Raw genomic sequence first — 21,577 nt, forward strand, 5'->3', positions numbered from 1 at the left:
ATAAAGGATATGCTAACCTGACACAGAACCATGAATACACATGAAAACAGCTGCTGCAGATCCACGAGTCTTTCAACCAGGAAAAAGAAAAAAAAGAAACCAAATCTGGTTTATCCTCGCTGCTGGTATGCAATGAAGATCCAAATGGAAGTAAAATAAAGGATTTTTATTTCAGGTTCTTTAGTCAACGTGTTTGAAAGTCATTCCAGACTTCTTTCTCAGGACACAAACCATATACATGATATGATATGACCGGGCACAGAACACATTCTGATCATACCACAGCTCCCGGGCAGGGGAGGAAATAAAAAATTATACAGACATTACAGGAGAGAATCGCAGAGGATTCTTTTTTTGAGGTAAAACATTTTTTAAAAACAGGCAAGGAAATGCTTTACCTCACAAAATGAATCAGCTGTGATCCCCTGCTGTAATATCTATATACTCTGTTTTGCTTCCTCCCCTGCCCAGGAGCTGAGGTATAATCAGACCGTGTTCCTGAACAGTGAGACTCAGCCATTACACAGCACACAGCAGGGGCACATTTATAAGATTATCTCAGCGCAGGGACATTTTTTTAAACACATCCAATTGTGGAAATTATTATTATTCCAAATGTGTTGATTAAAATCAACTTTAAATTAACTTTGTTTGTGGGAAACCCCCCTAAGAATAAGAAAAAAAATAGGCTTACAGATACTGTATATATTGAGACTAAAAACACATGGGTCAACTTGACAATACACAGATCATCTTGAGCAATTAATAGTATACCATGACATTGACAAGGCAAGAAATAATGATTTATGCTTGAACCACAATAAATCCTTCCAATTTATTTTCATTAAAGAAGCCGCCATTGAAGCAATTATAGCTTTTCAAAGTCTTGGCATCTTAGCTGTTAGTTTGTTTAGGTAATCTCCCGAAATGTCACCACATGGCTCCTTTGGCTTATTTCACAAGTGTGATTAATACTATTCAGTAAATAGGATTGAAATCTGGTGAATATGTTGGCTAGTACATTATAGAAAAATCACTATACAAATGCTTGTCTTCAAAATAGATCATGCATAATATGGGTGATGTTATGAGTTTGGCTCCAAACAAGCACCATCCAAAAGGTAAGGCATGGCATTGCACAATGTAATAGCACCCTTCCTGATTAAAAGAGAATGTTTCCCTAAATTCTTTAAATTGAACATGAGCACACTTAAATAGTGGCTGCAGAGTGGAATAAAACTTTATTTTTTAATTCACCTCTTTGTTTTGGCAGTAATAGCAATTAAAGTATTTGCTTCCTAAGATTCACTCACACTGTTTATTCTAACATTATTTTGTTTTAGGATCTTCAATTAATATTCAATATCAATAGCAAAAAATGTTCACACCACTATAAAAAAAACCTTCTCAGGAAATAATATCTTAGGATGCAAAAGTTGCCGTCCCAAACATACAATTTCTGACATACCCTATGGGGAAATAGAGCCAAGAGGATTTGCTCTAGCCCTTCTCTATTTTTCTGAGTAATGTAAAATTATTAAAGAAGTTGTCCAGTACTTTTTATTATCTCCCCAATGTATTCACCCTGTGCTCATAAGTGTTTTTGTAAATACCTTCGGTTGTCCTTCTTGCCTGTGAGCTGCATTATTGCTGGCCGCTCACAGGCATCACGTGACCCCCGGCTGCGGACGGCTTTTTCTTCTGCTTATGTCACATCAAGTGAGGCGTGACATCAGTGACGCGTCCACCGTGCGTTTTCCCAATGAATGAGGAGAGGGAAAGCGTGCGTTAGATGTTGGGTGTGACGCGCGTGGTAACTCCACCCACAGCCCATCACTCACCGTGGAAAGCAGCACTGAGTCATGACCGGCTGCAGCCAGAACTTGACATGACATCAGCGGATGTCAGAGGCGACTGCAGCCGGGGGTCGCGTGATGCCTGTGAGTGGCCAGTGATAGCGCCGCTCACAGGCAAGAAGAACGACCAAAGGTATTTACAAAGCCCCTTATGGGCACAGTGTGAATACATCGGGGAGATAATAAAAAGTCCTGGACAACTCCTTTAAAAATAGATTGAGAGACACTACAAAAAAATTACTAACTTATGCAGAAGTTAGGGTCAATAGCAGTACATGCAGGGATTTATTTATATCCAAATAAACTGGTGGATAAAAACAAGAAAAGGTTGGTTTTTCAATGCCATATAGCGAAGAGATTAAAGGAATCATAAAAAAATAAATTCCTACTTTGAACGAGGATAATGTCTTGGAAAACATTCTGAAACCTGTTTTTGGATAATAGCAAGGAAAGGATAACGTTTGAGAGATATACAGTATCCTAGTTAATTTGATAACACCAGAAATAAAATATATATAAATATATATATATATTTATATATATATATATATATACACATACAGTTGAAACCAGAAGTTTACATACACTATGTAAAAAGAAACATATGCATGTCTTTCTCAATATCTGACATAATATAAGAATAAACCTTTCCCGTTTTAGGTTAATTAAGATTACCGTAATTTTTAACATTTTCCAAATGCCAGAATGATATGAGAGAGAGAATGTTTTAAGGCATTTTTATTACTTACTGCAAAGTCAAAGGTTTACATACATTTCATTAGTATTTGGTACCATTGATCTTAAACTGAATGACTTGGGTCAAACATTTGTGATATCCTTCCACAAGCTTCTCACAATAGTTAGTTGGATTTTGGGCCCTTTTCTCCTGACAAAAGTGGTGTAACTGATCCAGGTTTGTAGGTCACCTTGCTAGCACCTGCCTTTTCAGCTTTGCCCATACATTTTTAATAGGATTGAGATCAGGGCTTTGTGATGGCCAATCCAAAACAATGACTTTTTAATCCTTAAGCCACTTTTGTTACCATTTTGGCAGTATGCTTCGGGTCATTGTCCACTTGGAAGACCCATTTCCGCCCAAGCTTTAACTTCCTGTCTGATGTCTTGAGATGTTGCTTCAGTATTGCCACATAATCTTCTTTTCTCATGATGCCATCTATTTTTGAAGTGTACCAGTCCCTCCTGCACCAAAACAACCCCACAACATGATGCTGCCACCCCTATGTTTCACAGTTAGGATGGTTTTCTTAGCCTTCCAAGCTTTTCCCTTTTTCCTCCAAATGTAATGATGGTCATTATGCCCAAAAAGTTCAATTTTCATCAGACCACAGGACATGTCTCCAAAAATTAAGGTTTTTGTTCCTGTGTGCATTTGCAAACATTAATCTGTCTTTTTTATGTTTCTTTTGGAGTAATGGCTTCTTCCTGGCAGAGTGGTATTTCAGCCCATGTTGACACAGTGCTTGTTTCACTGTGGTTATTGACACAATCTTACCAGCTTCCGCCATTATCTTCACAAGATTTTTTGCTTTTGTCCTTGGGTTGATATGCACATGTCAGACCAAAGCACGTTCATCTCAGGGACACAGAACCCGTCTCCTTCCTGAGCAGTATGATGGCTGGACATTCCCTTCTTGCTTGTACTTTTATATAATTGTTTGTACAGATGAACGAGGCACCTTCAGGTATCTTGCAATTGTACACAAGGATGAGTCAGACTTGTGCAAGTTCACAATTCTCTTCCTGTTATCTTGGCTGATATCTTTAGATTTTCCCTTGATGCTATACAAAGAAGCAGTATGTTTCAGGTGTGCATTAAAATACATCCACAGGTGTGTCTCTAATTAACTCAGATGTTGCCAAAAAAACAGAAGCTTCCAAACATATGACATCATCATATGGGCCATCCAGGATTGTTTAAAGTCATAGTAATCTTAGTGTATGTAAACTTTTGACTTGGCAGTAATAAAAATGCCTTAAAGAAGTTGTACTTTTTAAAATTGCCCAATGTATTCAGCATGTGGGCATAAGTATATGTGTAAATACCTTGTGTTGCTGATAATGCCTGTGAACGGCGCTATCGGTGGACGCTCACAGGCATCACGTGACCCCATGCTGACGTCACGACAAGTGAGGCATGACTCTGCGCTGGGGTCCCCGCAGTGGCTGCTGGGTTGTGGGCGGGGTTATTCCCCGCATCACACCCAGCATCCACCGAGCGCTTTGGAGAGAGGGAGAGCGTGCGGTGGATGTTGGGTGTGATGCAGGGGAATAACCCAGCCCACAGCACAGCAGCCACCAGTGGAATGAGGAAGAGGGACCCTCAGTTGCAGCCTGGACTTGTAGTGACATCAGCGGATGTCAGCGCCGGCTGCACTGGGGGTCACGTGATGCCTGTGAGCGGCCAGTGATAGCGCCGCTCACAGGCATTATCTGCAACACAAGGTATTTACAGAGATACTTATGCCCACATGCTGAATACATTGGGCAACTTATAAACAAGTACCGGACAACCCCTTTAAACCATTCTTTCTCTCATTATTCTGGCATTTGGCAAATATTAAAAATTATGGTAATCCTAATTGACCTAAAACAGGAAAGGTTTATACTGATTTCATGTCAGATATCAGATATTGAGAAAAACATGCATATGTGTCTTTTTATATAGTGTAATAATAATAATAATTTTTATTTATATAGCGCCAACATATTCCGCAGCAGTTTACAATTAAGCGGGGACATGTACAAACAATAAATTCAATACAAGGTGAGACAGTTTAACAGTTACATCAGGAGTGAGGACCCTGCTCGCAAGCTTACATTCTACAAGGAAATGGGGGGACACAATAGGTGGAAAGTGCTTGTTATTTCAGGTCTCGCAATTATAATAAGTCGGGATTATCATATAAAGCTGTATGATCTGGTCATCAGCCTGTATGTTCAAGTGCAATACTCAATTACCCAGTGCAGTTATCGTGTGCATGGAGGGTGTAGAGACAGATGAACAGTAGGGGGCAGATTCTGAATAGTATTTAGGAGGGAACAGGGGAAAGTTAGTTTACTGGGTATTTGAGGTGGTAGGCTTGTTTAAAGAGATGGGTTTTTAAAGCGCCCTTGAAGACATCGGGGCTAGGCATCAATCAGATCGTCTGGGGTAGAGCATTCCAGAGAACTGGTGCAGCACGAGAGAAGTCTTGGAGACGGAGGTGCGAGGTTCGGATTATGGGGGATGTTAGCCTTAGGTCATTTGTGGAACGGAGGGCACGTGTAGTATGATAGACTGAGATGAGAGAGGAGATATAAGGTGGTGCAGAACTGTGGGGAGCTTTGTATATATATATATATATATATATATATATATATATGTATGCACTGCTCAAAAAAATAAAGGGAACACTTAAACAACAGAATATAACTCCAAGTAAATCAAACTTCAGTGAAATCAAACAAGCCACTTAGGAAGCAACACTGATTGTCAATCAATTTCACATGCTGTTGTGCAAATGGAGTAGACAATAGATGGAAATTATTGGCAATTATCAAGACACCCTCAATAAAGGAGTGGTTCTGCAGATGGGGACCACAGACCACATGTCAGTACCAATGCTTTCTGGCTGATGTTTTGGTCACTTTTGAATTTCGATTGAGCTTTCACACTCGTGGTTGCATGAGACGGACTCTACAACCCACAGATGTTGCTCAGTTAGTACAGCTCATTCAGGATGGCACATCAATGCGAGCTGTGGCAAGAAGGTTTGCTGCATCTTTCAGCGTAGTGTCCAGAGGCTGGAGGGGCTACCAGGAGACAGGCCAGTACACCAGGAGACATGGAGGGGGCCGTAGGAGGGGAACAACCCAGCAGCAGGACCGTTACCTCTGCCTTTGTACAAGGACAAACAGGACGAACACTGCCAGAGCCCTGCAAAATGACCTCCAGCCGGCCACAAATGTGCATTTGTCTGCACAAACGGTAAGAAACAGACTCCATAAGGGTGGTACGAGTGCCCGACGTACACAGATGAGTGTAGTGCTCACAGCCCAGCAACGTGCAGGACGCTTGGCATTTACCACAGAACACCAGGATTGGCAAAGTCGCCACTGGCGCCCTGTGCTCTTCACAGATGAAAGCAGGTTCACACTGAGCACATGTGACAGATGAGACAGAGTCTGGAGATGCCGTGGAGAGTGATCTGCTGCCTGCAACATCCTTTAACATGACCGGTTTGGCAGTGGGTACCGAGATGAGATCCTCAAGCCTCTTGTGAGACCATATGCTGGTGTTGTTGGCCCTGGGTTTCTCCTAATGCAGGACAATGCCAGACCTCATGTGGCTGGAGTGTGTCAGCAGTTCCTGCAAGATGAAGTCATTGAAGATATGTAGTGGCCCGCCCTTTCCCCAGACTTGAATCTGATTGAGCACATCTCGGACATCATGTCTCGCTCCATCCACCAACGTCACGTTGCACCACAGACTGTCCAGAAGTTGGCAGATGCTTTAGTCCAGGTCAGGGAGGAGATCCCACAGGAGACCATCTGCAACCTCATCAGGAGCATGCCCATGCATTGTAGGGAGGTCATACCGGCACGTGCAGGCCCCACACAATACTGAGCCTCATTTTGACTTGTTGTAAGGACATTACATCAACGTTGGATCAGCCTGTAGTGTGTTTTTCCACTTTAATTTTGGGGGTGATATCAAATCCAGGCCTCCATTGGTTGATTTTTGATGATTTTTGTGTGATTGTGTTGTCACCACATTCAACTTTGTACAGAACAAATTATTTAATGAAAATATTTCATTCATTCAGATCTAGGATATGTTATTTGAGTGTTCCCTTTATTTTTTGAGCAGTGTATATATATACAATGGAGAAAATAAGTATTTGATACTCTGCCAATTTTGCAAGTTTTCCCACCACAAAGAATGGAGAGGTCTGTAATTTTTATTGCAGGTACACTTTACCTATGAGAGACTATGCAAATCTAAAAATATAAACCATAAAATCACATTGTATGATTTTTGCATTATTAAATTGCATTTTATTGCATGAAATAAGTATTTGATCAACTACCAACCAGCATTAATTCTGGCTCTCATGGACCTGTTAGTTTTTCTTTAAGAAGCCCTCCTCCTTACCTGTATTAATTGCACCCGTTTGAACTCGTTACCTGTATAAAAGACACCTGTCCACACACTCAATCAATCACACTCCAACCTTTCCACCATAGCCAAGACCAAAGAGCTGTCTAAGGACATCAGGGATACAATACAGTTTAGCTTTAAAAAAAATTGATTATGTGGTCGGACAATTTTTTTAAGTTGATTTATTTCAATTTGAAAAGCTTTGTTTTCCTCTTGTGATTGCAATAAAAAGTTTCAGTTGCAAAGATTTGTGATGCAAAAGTACACATAGAAAGTATTTTCAGGTCAATTATGATAAAATGTAGAGCAAAAAAAACAACTTGTCTTCAGAACTTGCTGACAATACAGAATGTATGAAACATATTCAAACTGCCCTTAACCACTTCACCCCTGGGCCGTTTTCAATTTTTCATATTCATTTTTTTTGCCCATTTTTTCCAAGAGCCATAACTTTTTTTTTTCCATCAATATAGTCTTACAGTGGGGAAAAAATATTTAGTCAGCCACCAGTTATGCAAGTTCTCCCACTTAAAAAGATGAGAGAGGCCTGTAATTAACATCATAGGTAGACCTCTACTATGAGAGACAAAATGAGAAAACCAATCCTGAAAATCACAGTGTCTGATTTGGAAAGAATTTTTTTTCAAATTTTGGGGGAAAATAAGTATTTGGTCAATTACAAACAAGCAAGATTTCTGGCTCTCACAAACCTGTAACTTCTTCTTTAAGAGGCTCCTCTGTCCTCCACTCATTACCTGTCATACTGGCACCTGTTTGAACTTGTTATCAGTATAAAAGACACCTGTCTGAAACCTCAAACAGTCACACTCCAAACTCCCTTATGGTGAAGACCAAAGAGCTGTCAAAGGAAACCAGAAACAAAATTGTAGCCCTGCACCAGGCTGGAAAGACTGAATGTGCAATAGGAAGCTGCTTGGTGTGAAGAAATCAACTGTGGGAGCAGTAATTAGAAAACGGAAGACATACAAGACAACTGATAATCTCCCTTGATCTGGGGCTCCACACAAGATATCACCCCGTGGGGTCAAAATGATCTCAAGAACGGTGAGCAAAAATCCCAGAACCACATGGGGGGACCTAGTGAATGACCTGCAGAGAGCTGGAACCAACATTACACAGGCTACCATCAGTAACACACTACGCCGCCACGGTCTAAGATCATGCAGTGCCAGACGTGTCCCCCTGCTTAAGCCATTACATGTCCGGGCCCATCTGAAGTTTGCTAGAGAGCATTTCTTTGATCCAGAAGAGTAATGGGAGAATGTCATATGGTCAGATGAAACCAAAGTAGAACTGTTTGGTAGAAACACAACACGTCATGCTTGGAGGAGAAAAAATGCTGAGTTGCATCTGAAGAACACCATACCTACTGTGAAGCACCGCTGTGGCAGCACCATGCTTTGGGGCTGTTTCTCTGCCAAGGGACCAGGACGACTGATTTGTGTACATGAAAGAATGAATGGGGCCATGTATCGTGAGTTTTTGAGTGCAAACCTCCTTCCATCAGCAAGGGCATTGAAGATAAAACATGGCTGGGTCTTTCAGCATGACAATGATCCCAAGCACACTGCCAGGGCAACGAAGGAGTGGCTTCGTAAGAAGCATTTCAAGGTCCTGGAGTGGCCCAGCCAGTCTCTATATCTAAACCCTATAAAAAATCTTTGGAGGGAGTTGAAAGTCCGTGTTGCCCAGTGACAGCCCGAAAACACCTCTACTTTAGAGGAAATCTGCATGGAGGTATGGGCCAACATACCAGCAACAGTGTGTGCCAACCTTGTGAAGACTTACAGAAAATGTTTGACCTCTGTTATACTTATTTTTCACCAAAATTTGAAAAAAATGTCTTTCCAAATCAGACAATGTGATTTTCAGGATTTGTTTTCTCATTTTGTCTCTCATAGTTGAGGTCTACCTATGATGTCAATTACAGGCCTCTCTCTTCTTTTAAGTGGGAGAACTTGCACAATTGGTGGCTGACTAAATACTTTTTTTCCCCACTGTATGAGAGCTTGCTTTTTTGTGGGACAAGTTGTACTTTTGTATAACACCATTTATTTTACCATATAGTGTACTGGTAAACAGGAAAAAAACTCCAAGTGTGGTGAAATTGAAAGAGAAGTGCAATACAACAATTATTTTTTCAGTTTTTTATTTAACCATGTTCACTTTATGGTAAAACTGACTTGGCAGTATGATTCTCCTGGTCATTATGAGTATGCAGATACCAAACATGTACAGATTTCTTTTACTAAAGCGGTGAAAAAGAAAACATATGTTTGTGTGAAATTTTTTTTTTGCTTTTTTCGTCATTTTCCGAGATACGTACCGCTCTCAGTTTTTGGGATATGGGACTGGTTGAGAGCTCATTTTTTGTGTCCTGAGCTGACATTTTTACTGATATCATTTTTGGATAGATACAATGTTTTGATTGCCTCTTATTGTATTTTATTTCAATGTTATGGGGGCCAAAAAGAACATAATTGTGACATTTAAATTTTTTTTCTCGATACTCTGTTTACCTATCGGATTAATTTATTTTATGTTTTAAATAAATGAGACATTTCTGAATGCAGCGATATCAAATATGTGTATTTTTTATTTTTGTAGTAGTTTTATTTTCTGTGAGGCAAAAAGGGGGTGATTTGAACTTCTGTGTTTTTTTTCAAATTTTTAAAATCTTTTTTTTTACTTTTTACTTGATTTAATAGTCACCATAGGAGACTTGAAGCTGCAATTGTCTGATCTCCCGTGCTATATATACCAGTGCTTTTGCACTGATATGTATAGCAGAAATCACGATCTCCTATGAACGCCAGCCACAGGCCGACGTTCACAGGAGGATCGTAATGACAGGCATGAGGGTCATCATCAGACCCCCAACTGTCATAACAAGCCATCGGCTCCCCGCGATCACATGACAGGGATGAATGATGCGCTTCCGGCCTACACCTGTTAAATCCCGCTGTCAGTAATTGACAGTGGGAATTATCAGTCTGTTAAAGGCACATGATGACATGAAGGCATTAACAATATTAGAATCTGGGGCTAGAACAGTTCTCTTTATTACATTAGCTTCCCATCTCTCCCTAGGAGGAGTAGTCAATTTAGCCCTCATTATTAATATTTGTAAAGGCCAGATCTCTACTAGTCAGTTTTCTGTATCTGTGATGAATATGTTATATGTTAATAATGTAAAAAAAAAACTTAGAAAATTCTCTATTTTGTTTTTTTTCTTTCTCATTATCCTTCTCCTTTGTTCTATCATTTACCAACTCACTGTGTAGCAATGAGAAAAACTAAGTAAACCCTCCTAGAATTTTGTGGTTTTACATGTGAGGATAATAGTATATTATCTATTATACTACAGTAAGAAAGAATATCCACAAGTGGAAAACATTCAAGATAGTTGACAGTCTCCCCATGAATAGACATCTCAGCAAATTTATCCCAGTGTCAGTTGGTACAATGCCCAGAGAAAATAAAAACAAAAGCAAAAGCTCATAATCTATTGGACTCGGTATGTTAAATGTTAAAGTTATCAATAGTACAATAATAAAAAGAATAAGAGAGTATGGTTTGTTTGGAATGGTTGACAAGAGAAAAGCTCCTCTTCATAAAAAGAACATGACAGCATGGCTAAGGTTTGCAAAGTTGCCTCTGATGAGCCACAATTCTTCTGTAACAATTTCCTTTGTGCAAATGAGACAAAAATAGAGATGTTTGGACAAATTGCTCTGCATCATTTTTAGTGAAAACCAAATAAAACCTTATAACATAAACAAGTAATTTAAATTGACAAATACAATGGTGTCATGATTTGGGCTTTGTTTGCAGCTACTTGACCTGGGCATCTTGCAATCACTGAGCTGGACACAAACTCCTCTGTATACCAAAGCATTCTAGAGTAATATGTGAGGTCATCTATCCAAAAGCTAAAACTTGGCTGAAACTAAGTCATGAAAAAGGACATTGATCTAAAGCACACTAACAAAACTACATCACAATGGCTAAAAAAGAATAGAATCAATGTATTGCAATGGTCCTGTCAAAGTGCAAACCTTAACCCAATTGAAATTCCGTGAATGGATTTTTCAGAGCTGTGCATAAACAAATGCCTACGAAACTAAAAGAAATTATGAAATGTTGTAAGAAAAAGTAGGGCAAAATTCCTTCAGAATTATGTGATGGGCTGAAAAGGATATACAAAAAATGATCGCTTCAAGTTATTGCTGTTAGAGATGATCTTGCAAAACTTAAATTTGACCAGATTTTCCCTGGAAATTTCATTTTCAACAAAGTTATTATCCTCAAATTAAATGTCCCTTATTATGATTTGGGGTTGCTCTACACCCCAAAGCATAATAAAAGTAAGACGTACCAAGAAAAAAGAAAAAGCTTTATACTCACCTTACTGTTTACCTGTCCGGCCACTCCGCTGCTCATACCCGCCATCTCTTCTTTCCTTCATCACGATCTGTATCTGCTGGAACTTCCAGCTGTGAAAAAGCCCTGAAGGTCGTGATATCAAACGAGAGGGAAAGAATTTTCAATATGATGTGTATATTCCACTTACCCAGTGAAATACAGAGATGGAAATCGACTCTGCCACACAATCTGCTAATCCTGCACGCAACTGTGCTCCACTGTTAACAATGATCTCTGACTGAGCACCAATACAAGAGGTATGATAGATAATTTTCTAGATGTCAAAGCTGCAGTGCATTATGTGAAGTCAGCTTGGCCACACATATGACCTTAGCTCAATCAATGATGCTTCAATAGTATGAGAAATGGTAACATTAAAGTTCATTTTTTAAATTGAATCTCAACGTTTTTGAATTCTTGTGAATTTGTAAATTTCAGTAAATTCAACTCGAACACGATCCTTTGCAAATTGTTCTCATCTCTACAGGTGAGCAATGAGTATAATTTTTTTTATTTTAAAAGTTTTGCCTGGCACCTTTGGTTTAGCAAAGTGGTGGCCATTTTGATTAATCTGCGCTAAGCGAATTTACAAAAATCTGTATTCTCAAAAATGCAGATTTTTTTTTATATTTGTGTAGAAATCATTACCACACTAATAAATGAGCTCATCTGTAATTGCTGTTAATGGTAGTTCTACAAGCTACTGATTTTTGGTGTGCATATTATTTTTCACATACTGCTTTTGCATTTTTACCTAATTTTGTTAAACAGATAAGTACATGGTTTAATTTGTCATGTACTGATGTTCATTTGAGCTTGTATTTACCCAAATATATACAAATATTGTCTGTACAAGGGTACCTAGTAAATTTAGTTGTTTAGCTAAATAAAAATTACATTAAGGCAAAGCAGAGTTCCAACATTTATTTTACAAGTAAACAACCAATGTCCAATTTGCTATAAAGCTGTGGCATAATAATTATAATCAAAGGGAAGATATCATCAGAAAATGACCAAGTATTTCAATTAAGTTTGTATGTTAAATTTGTTTTTAAACATTTCTGGATTTTTTTTATATCACTATTCTATAAAAAGATTCAGAAATCTAGCAATTTTTACAATAGCCACTAGATTAAGCGATATACTAGACTTCCTGTTCTGCACAGAAGACTTTTCAACTTCCCCCTTATCTTCACAGACAGGATTACATTGATAGGTAGAACCTCTATACACATTAGATAATATGGTGTCCACGATTTGCAATAGGTGATGGTTACAGTTTCCTTAGCAAAAACAATTGCCCTCATAAGATGACGCTCATTAAACACTACAATGCAATTCAGTAAGGTCTGAATCAGCTTAAAGGTGCCAGTGCCCATGTGCCTACCAGTAAAAGAAAAGTTGATTATTAAGCCTAATGGATAGTTAAAGATTAAATATATGGAAAAGAGATTATTAACAATTCAACAGAAGTAAAAATGTGTGGGAGGATGATAATTTTAAAATCACAGAAAAAGGTCAGATTTACTGATATATGTACAAGTTAAAGACAATTCACAGCAGGGTGAAAAAAAAAGCTATTATACAAAGGAGATCCTGCAGTTATAATACACTGATGAAAAGTATATTTTCCTTCTGCAAAATCTGGGCAGAAAAACATCCATACAGTGAAGGAAATAATTATTTGATCCTTTGCTGTTTTTGTAAGTTTTCCCACTGACAAAGACATGAACAGTTGATAATTTTAAGGGTAGGTTAATTTTAACATTGAGAGAGATAGAATATCCACAAAAAATCAAGAAAATCACATTGTATAAATTAGATACATTTATTTGCGTTTTGCAGTGAGAAATAAGTATTTGATTCCTCTGGCAAACAACACTTAATATTTGGCGGCAAAACCCTTGCTGGCAAGCACAGCAGTCAGAGGTTTTTTGCAGTTGATGATGGGGTTTGCGCACATGTCAGGAGGAATTTTGGTCCACTCCTCTTTTTGCAGATCATCTCTTAATCATTCAGATTTTGAGGCTATTGCTTGGCAACTTGGAGCTTCAACTCCCTCCATAAGTTTTCTATGGTATTAAGGTCTGGAGACTGGCTAGGCCACTCCATGACCTTAATGTGCCTCTTTTTGAGCCACTACTTTGTTGCTTTGGCTGTATGTTTTGGGTCATTGTCTTGCTGGAAGACCCAGCCATGTCCCATTTTTAATGTCCTGGCAGAGGGAAGAAGGTTGTCACTCAGGATTTTACAGTACATGGCTCCATCCATTTTCCATTGATGGGATGAAGTAGTCTTGTGCCCTTAGCAGAAGAACACCCCCAAAACATAATGTATCCACCTCCATGCTTGACAGTGGGGACGGTGTTCTTTGCTTCTTAGGCAGCATTTCTCTTCCTCCAAACACGGCGAGTTGAGCTAATGCCAAAGAGCTCAATTTTTGTCTCATCTGATCACTGCACCTTCTCACAATAACTCACAGAATCATCCAGGTGTTCACTGGCAAACTTCAGACAGGACTGCACATGTGCCTTATTGAGCAGAGGGACCTTGCGGGCACTGCAGGATTTTAAACCTTTAATACGTAATGTGCTATCAATGGTTTTCTTGGTGACTGCTGTCCCAGAATCCTTGAGATCATTAACAAGTTGCCCCATTGTAGTTTTAGGCTGATCTCTCACCTTCCTCCTGATCAAGGATACCCCACGAGGTGAGATTTTGCATGGTGCCCCAGATTGATGTCGATTGACAGTCATTTTGTATTTCTTCCATTTTCTTACTATTGCACCAACGGTTGTCTCCTTCTCACCCAGAATCTTACTTATGGCTTTGTAGCCCATTCAAACTTTGTGCAGGTCTATGCTCTTGTCTCTGACATCCCTAGAAAGCTCTTTGGTCTTGCCCATGTTGTAGAGGTTAGAGTCTGACTGATTAATTCAGTCTGTGGACAGGAGTCTTTTTTACAGGTGACTATGTAAAACAGCTTTCTTTAATGAAGGAAATGAGTTGATTAGTAGCGTCTAACTGGTCTGTAGGAGCCAGAACTCATAATGGTTGGTAGGGATCAAATACTTATTTCTCACTGCAAAATGCAAATAAATGTATTTAATTTATACAATGTGATTTTCTTGATTTTTTTTTGATATTCTATCTCTCAATGTTAAAATTAACCTACCTTAAAATTACAGACTGTTCATGTCTTTGTTAGTGTACAAACTTATTAAAACAGCAAGTGATCAAATAACTATTTCCTTCACTGTTTATAAATACACCCTGATGTTGGTCATATACACATGATGTCAGGCAATGTTACTTTCATCATAGCAACCTCTAGCAAATTTTATCATAAATTCACTATGAGAAGGTCCTAAGGAACTCTTGATACACCATTTTGCCAATCTTCAATCACAAGAGAAAGTGTTAAATCCTTTGGAATCCTTTGATGTTTTTTCACATAATGTTTTGAAATACAGATACTTCAGGCAGACGTGGAGGCCTTTGTTATGCCTCAACTGCCATGCAAATCCGTTATCACCTAATGTTTGGTTCATCGAGTGCCAATTGACAGACAAAGGCAATCCCATTCCTCTATTAACTCTTTAAAAGCTGTTTGCAGCATCTGCAACTGATGATGATGGCACACAAGTGTACACATGTGTGAGCACTCTAATTCCTCTTTTGAAGAACAAGTTTGTGTTAATATTTTTCTCTTTGCAGTTTCACTTACTGCCCTTGAGAGATATGTTGTGACATTGAAAAAGTTGGATGTATTATGTAAGTCAGCAGTGGTTATTGGTATTCTATCTTGCATTTATACTTGTATGTAAAATAAGTAATATAATAATTATTATTGCAAGGAATGGGTAGGGTCTGGGAAAGCTTTTAACTACAATGCTATCTTCTATTTACGGTAAGATCAGCCAGCAATCATGTGTTTGTCTGAAATGTATTCATTAAAATAGTCACGATACTGCAGCAGTATTTTCTGCGCAATTGGCTTCTTCCCTGTCTCTCAAGCTAGGAGGACACTAGGCTATCCCGGCTCCTCAGACTGCCCCTGATGGTGGATATGCTGGGGTCTCGTACCGTGCTATGCTCCTATATGCACACTGATCTGTTTCCTTCCCACCCAGAAAGATATGGGACAGAAGTGTATAGGATAACAAACTTGACAGACAGGGAAAAGAGACAGGAATAAAAGAAAACTACAATCATTTAAATACACTCACAAAACAACCAAGTGGAAATCAAGAGAACAGTAGGAGGGACAAAGCAAATGGGAAGAGGATTAGGATAAACACACAATACCAAATCCACACAGATATCGCCTGTAAACAACACCAACCAACTGCTACTAATTCAGACTACTACTTCAACATTAAATCAGGAAGTTGTGAACTATCACCAGAAATTCCCTTGTTCAAGTGGTGAGCATATATACCTGAGGAGTGGCCAACACAGGACAGCTGAGACAATTCAGGATGGAGAACTCCAGGAGATAGACAAAACTGATTAACCCTTGCAATAACAGAGCAAGGAAGACCTGTACTGCTAAAAATAATGTGAAGCAGATATAATACATGCAGGGGTTTGGGTAACCAGATGCCACAATCTTCTTGCCGCTCTCTGTCGCGGTATCCTAGTAACATACATAGCATGCAAGCAATTTGTCAAGGTTCATTAGAACAATTTTAGCACTCCTCGAATTCAACTCATGCCTCGTGGATCCCAATGATAGATTCATATATTTAGAATGTTTTATATTTCACTGTAAATGTATAATTGTAGCTGTATACATAACATACCCTGTAATTGAGGTATTAGTCATAGATTAATGGCATTAATGGTTGCATCCCCTACAGCAGCAACACTGGTTATTGGGGATTTTAAAAACTTTATCCTTCCTGCCCTTGGACAAATACTACTCTCACAATTGTGCTCACACCCTCCAACCAATATGACTTCTCTCTTGATAAGAGCTTCCTCATATAGGGAGGATTAGGAATCCAGTGAAAATATAGATCTCTTGCTAAGCTACCTCTCACAGATTCTTTTCCAGGATTGACTTTACTATTGGTTGCCATCCATCATATTATAAAGTCCATAGATTACATGTCCAGAAGTGCCATCCTCAACTACACATGAATCTGGTTATAGGAAGTGTTCTTACCCTATTGAAGGGTTGTGGAGAATCAATGCATTCAGTTGTACCTCGTCCCTATATCCAAAAAACAATGGGGGAATTATTATGGCCATTTCGCACTACAACCAGCGCTTCTAAGAGTCCATTTGGTCCCTGACACAACGAACAACTGTTTTTGCGCTGGTTGTAACGTGAAATGGCCTTCGTCCGCCTTTCCTCACTCCTGCACATCCCCCACCAACTGCTCTTCTGGACATGTACACTGGAATAAAGTACTGCTAAAATTCAGGTTGTGTGGCTGACAATGGTGTCTATGAAAAGTTGTGATTGGAAATGGCACATTAGATGGTCATGATATCATGAAGAATACATTGTTTTCTGGAATTCCATCAGCATCGCAGGTTATACACATTTTACCTGGAACCACATTTCCTTCGGTCTGACGACTCGCGTCCTGCAGCAGCTGATCTATGCTATTGAATGGTTGCAATTGTGCAACCATATCAGGTGAGCATATTACTTTCTCATCCATCCTTTTCTGTTTATCAGTTAACACCCTATTTGAGCTTGTTTTCCTCTGCAGCATTTCTACTACACTCTATACAATAACATCATATTCCATTTCTGTCCAAGTACAACACAATAGTGAGCCCTTCTATACGTAAACAACAGTTAATTAATCTCCAATACCATGATATTGCTACTGTTTCAGGGGCTATCTCACATACTGCCCTGAGACCACTGTGATCATGCTGTTGAAGTGCACATTTTAAAATACTTAACATCAGATAACATTTAGGTTTAATACATAAAACATTTTGATGAGGAAATTTCAACAGCTAAGATGGGAGGTGGTTACCACGCATAGCACTAGCATAATTCAATATCACTTAAAAATACGAGTTTTAACTTTCCTCTGAATATCCCTATTGTTAGATTTATCAATGTGTTATCCCCCTTCACAATAAAATGTGTTATATTTATTGTGGTCTACTCCATCTGTATAAACATATATCAGAAAAGAAAGCTTTATTATATACCTATACTATTTGTTATATTACACTTTTACAAGTTTCTTCCAAGAAGAACAGAGTAATAGATTGTAGCACATTTCAATTGATTCTGAGCCATATGTAAGAAATGTTCCTCTGTCAATTTTAAATATTGATAGACTGCTTCTTTTTGATTTGAGGAGGTATTTGATTTTTTTAAAAAAAGCTTGAAAGGGGAATACCACAATATTTTTCAGATAGAACACTACAGGAAAATGAATGAAAACCATTATACATGGTCACTAATTGCAATTTTAGAACATCTATAGCTTAGTAATCAGATTTAAATGGTTTTCCAATGTAATCTTCATTAAAGATTTCAAAGGCCAGAGATTTCTAACTGTGAAAAAGATTTTATTAACAAATTAAGTACTCAAGCAATTTGGTAATATATTAAGATCTTTCAGCTTGATTTTTTGAAGTGCTAATAAGACTAAAATTACTAAAACCCTGATAAAGCAATTAGAAAATTGGAAATGTTAATGGGATGCAGGAAGACAGATAAATAAGAAAATTAAAACATTGGTAACAGAAATGAAATTAATATTTAATGTAAAAAAACATCAAGATGAGAATGAAACCAGGAAAGGCTACATTTGGAAAGCCTGGAGACATAATATAAATGTCCCAATATGAATTCTAATTTTATTTGTTGAGACAAAGATTAACGTATTGCCTACACAATTATAAAATAATTGCAGAGACATATACCTTTTAGATATAATAACTGTAAATATATACAAATAACAAGAGGAAAGAATTTAACTTGTAAGTCTTGTACATTATAAAAAACTTTAAAATAGTATTAATGTTTACTTGAATAGTAAATTATGTATATAAATTCAGCAGCCAATTAAAAATATAGGATTATTTTAAACAGTTAAAGGAAACCTGTCAGCAGCTTTTTACTATATATGCTTAAGAAGGCATGCTGTAGGGGTTTGCACACATATTTCATGGATGAGTCAAGCTCCATGCTGCTGTTTGCTTATAGTGATTGTTTTAGCACCAGTAGCTAATCATTGTAGTGGCTAGCTGGTCAGTGCCTCCAGATCCAACCATGCCCACTCCTAGGATAGGCAGCTCACTATCTAAGGCCTTTGTATATACAGAGCCTGGTGTGGACGGGGTTAGCTTTTCAGCTCTGCTTTATTGCTAAATCTAACAGCTCTGATTGTGCCAAAACGGCTGCATCCAGTAATCTAAGTGATACATCGCTGGATTCAGCTTCCCTTTACCTACATCAGGCTGCTCAAAGATGAGGTAATAAAAACCTGCTGACAGATTCCCTTTAAGCATATTTTTCTTAAATTAACACTGCACAATTATGGGTGTGTGTGGCTAGACAGCTGAACAGGATGGATGGGTCTGGTTGAGCTCCAAAATCCACCTCTGGAATGTTTACAAATACCTACAAACTTTAATTAAATGTTTACCTAACTATTCTGGAACATTACTTTACACATAAAGATGTCAAAAGTTTGAAAACGGGAAGAAAAAATGTATACGGATGAGTACCTATTTTCCAAAGGCAGATAGCAAGGGAAAGACTGCAGTTGGACACTCATTAATTCCTACTAAGCACAGCACTACCCCTTCACCTCAGCCATCACTCTCCCCTTCTCACCTATCCAGAACCAGAGCCCATTAACTTCAAGACTACAGCTATGCAAAGAGACATAGGACCTCTTTTGGGCTACATTACATTTCATGACCATTAGAACTGACTAGAGAAGAGTAAAACTCAAAAATTTGCTAGTAATGAATGTGTAAATTATAATTATGATTTTTTAAACTAAAATCAAATTCGCCATTAATTAGGTTAAGTTGAAAAATATGAGCGAAAGTACTGATGAAATGATGAGTTAGTATACTTTAACAGCTCACTGGATAAAAGTAGTAATTTACAAACAGATTTTTTCTGTGTTCTCTTATTAGTTCCCAACATCTCAACATCCTAGGCTATCTTTTAACCAGTTGGTCTCCATGATGTCTATATTGTCACTTCTAATTACATTTTCCCTGTATATTAGGTAGCTTTGTATTTTGGTAAATTCACAGTATATTAGGGGAATCCAAAAAAAATCTGCCATAATTTACCAAAAATATTGTTTACATTGAAAATGAAATCTAATTAAAATCATACTTAAGGGGTATGTCAGGGGCCTCCTAGTTTCCTTGGGCACCAAATATAAAAATAAAGCTGTAAATAAATTAATTCTTTACTAGGTAACATAACTAAACTGTAAAAATTTCATTTAAAAACATACAGCTTCAATTCTTCAGTCCTGACTATATTGAGAGATAAAGTTGAAAATGTGCTAAGAAAAAGCAGCCAACAATCTTCTAAAATATAAACAAAAAATTTGTGCACATAGGGAGAAAGTAGCGAGCTGAGGTCTCCATTGATGAAGAAATAGAGGGAAAAGTCCTTCACCAAGATCATACTAACGGGAGTTTGGGAGAAAAAAAGTACAATAGGGTCTTAACCAATAACAACTGGTATGTTAGTAGGGAGTGCTTGCTCACCTGATAGGGCTTTGTAGCCCACATCAATTTCAAAGCTTTGGTAGACCAGCTGCTTCAGAAACATGGGTTGCAAAACCAGAAGAGTACTGTAGATGAAAATAAAGTGTTTTCTCTGTGCTGCTGGTGGAGTACCACAGGAAGGATCCAGGGCACACAAGGGTTGAAGCAATGTGATTTTACAATCGACTTGTTTCAAAGTTATCAAACTCCTTCCTCAATCTGTGGTTGTATCCTGACGAAGAAGACTAATAACTTTGAAATGCATTGATAATAAAACTGCATTGCTTCCTGAATCCTTCTTGTGGGACTCCACCAGCAGAGCAGAAAAAACACTTAATTTTCCTCTACAGTACTCGACCAAGATTATAGCAGATATTGAAGCATTACTTATATTGTTGAGCGAGTATGTTCTGCTCCGAGTATGCTCGGGCGAGCTCCGAGTATTTACAGCTGCTCAGTGATATGGTTGAATCGCTCCCGTGTGCATGATTTGCAACTGCTTGACAGCTTTATTACATGTGAGGAATGTCTATTTCTTACACATTCCTCACATGTATTAAACCTGTCAAACAGTTGCAAATCATGCACACGGGAGTGATTCAACCATATCACCGAGCAGCTGTAAATACTCGGAGCTCGGCCCGAGCATACTCGGTGAAAGGGTTAATAGACCATACTCGCTCAACACTATTAAAGAATTATCCTAAAGAGTACCTATGCAATGTTATTATGCGGAATATTCCCTTTTAGGATCTTCAATGGGACAAGCAGATTTTGGCTTTCTTCCAGTCTTTCCATTGTCCTCTCTAACAACAGGTGAGTCAAGGCAATACTGTAATTCTCACAAGATAAAAGCTCTGATGGTTTACTATTATTATACTGTTATATAATATTTTGAGGAGGTTCATAAGCACCAATAATAATAAGTGTATTTCTATAGAACCAAAATATTCCTCAGCACTTTATAATTTAGAGGGAAGATGTACAGACAAAATCAAACATAGCACATAATTTAACCAGCTTACAGTCAATGAGGAAAGAGAGGAGACTCAAAAATTAAACAATAAAAAGTGCTTGCACTGTATCATTCAGTCATCAGTTAAGTAAATTAGGTATTCAAATAATGCTACATTAACCGGCAACCTGCCAGTATCTGTATAAGTACAGAAATAAAGTGCTATTAAGTGCACTGAGAGTGTATTAACAGATGATACAAGGTACCAGCTTCTAAGGAAAAGTTAGTGAGAGCAAAAAGGGAATAGTTAGATTAGTAAAGTGAGATGATGGGCCAGAGTAAAAAAAATTGTTTTTAGGGCACGCTTAAAACTGTGAATACTGTGAATTAATTGAATTGTCTGGAGTAGTGCATTTCAGAGAACTGACGCATCAA

Source organism: Phyllobates terribilis, unplaced genomic scaffold (genome assembly GCF_046119375.1).
Source record: "Phyllobates terribilis strain yellow unplaced genomic scaffold, ASM4611937v1 Scaffold_2__4_contigs__length_985480577, whole genome shotgun sequence".
NCBI classification, from domain to species: Eukaryota; Metazoa; Chordata; class Amphibia; order Anura; family Dendrobatidae; genus Phyllobates; species Phyllobates terribilis.